The 1387-nt window shown below is 46.7% G+C and overlaps 1 non-coding gene across 1 annotated transcript; it reads right to left on the bottom strand.

The window, feature by feature from the left end:
* Positions 1 to 775: 775 nt before the first annotated feature.
* Positions 776 to 847, bottom strand: TRNAQ-CUG. Its single transcript has one exon. It is a non-coding gene; the product is annotated as a tRNA-Gln (tRNA).
* Positions 848 to 1387: the final 540 nt, after the last annotated feature.

Consider the following 1387-nt stretch of genomic DNA (forward strand, 5'->3'; position numbering starts at 1 on the left):
AGAGGCAGGACATATGTGAGAGGTCAGTGGCAAGATAGACCAAAGGTCACCAGTGATCTTGCCAAATCCAATGGCCTCTACTCCATCCTAATCCTCCTCAACCTCTCAGCTGCCTTCGACACTGTCGACCACCCCCTTCTCTTGGAAACATTATTGAATCTTGGCTTCACTGGCACTGTTGTCTCCTGGTTCTCCTCCTATGATGATGATGGCATTTATTAAGCACTTACTATGTGCAAAGCACTGTCCTCCTATCTCTCTGGCTGCTCAGTTCTTAGTCCCTTTCACAGACTTCTCTGCCTCCCACCGCCTAATTGTGGGTGTCCCTCAAGGTTCAGTTCTGGGTCCCCTTCTATTCTCCATTTACACCCACTCCCTTGGAGAACTCATCCACTCACAAGGCTTCAACTACCACCTCTATGCAAATGAAACCCAAATCTCCATCTCCAGCCCTGATCTCTCTCCCTCTCTGCAGTCTCACATTTCCACCTGCCTTCAACACATCTCTACTTGGATGTCCTCCCATCATCTCAAACTTAGTATGGTTAAAACTAAACTTATCTTCCCACCGAAACCCTGTCCTCCTGCTGACGTTCTCAACACTGTAAACAGCACCACCATCCTTCCTGTCTCACAAGTCTGTCACCTTGGTGCTATTCTTGACTCCTCTCAGTCATTCAACCCAAGTATTCAAGCCATAATAATAATGATGATGGCATTTATTAAGCGCTTACTATGTGCAAAGCACTGTTCTAAGCACTGGAAAACACAACTGAGGTCCCACCGAGATTTGAACTCGGATCGCTGGATTCAGAGTCCAGAGTGCTAACCATTACACCATGGAACCACTAAATCCTATCAGTTCTACCTTAACAATTTCACTAAAATCCGCCCCTTCCTTTCCATCCAAACTGCTACCAAGTTAATACAAGCACTTATCCTATCCCGCCTTGATTACTGTATCAGCCTCCTTGCCTCCTGTCTTTCCCCCAGTCTTCACTCTGCTGCCCAGATCATTTTCCTACAAAAACATTCAGACCATGTTTCCCCACTCCTCAAGAACCTCCAGTGGTTGTCCATCCACCTCCACATCAAACAAAAAGTCCTCACCATTGACTTTAAAGCACTCGATCACCTTGCCCTCTCTGACCTCACTTTGCTACTCTCCTACTACAACCCAGCCCACATATTTGATTCCTCTAATGCTACCCTTCTCCCTCTGCTTCTATCTTGCCTATCTCACTGCTGATCTCTTGCCCACATTCTGCTTCTGGCCTGGAATACCTTCCCTTCTCATATATCAGACAGACAATTGCTCTCTCCCCCTTCAAAGTCTTATTGAAGGCACATCTCCTCCAAGAAGGCTTCCCTGACTAAGCCATCCTCT

The sequence above is a fragment of the Tachyglossus aculeatus genome, chromosome X4 (genome assembly GCF_015852505.1).
Source record: "Tachyglossus aculeatus isolate mTacAcu1 chromosome X4, mTacAcu1.pri, whole genome shotgun sequence".
Classification (NCBI taxonomy): domain Eukaryota; kingdom Metazoa; phylum Chordata; class Mammalia; order Monotremata; family Tachyglossidae; genus Tachyglossus; species Tachyglossus aculeatus.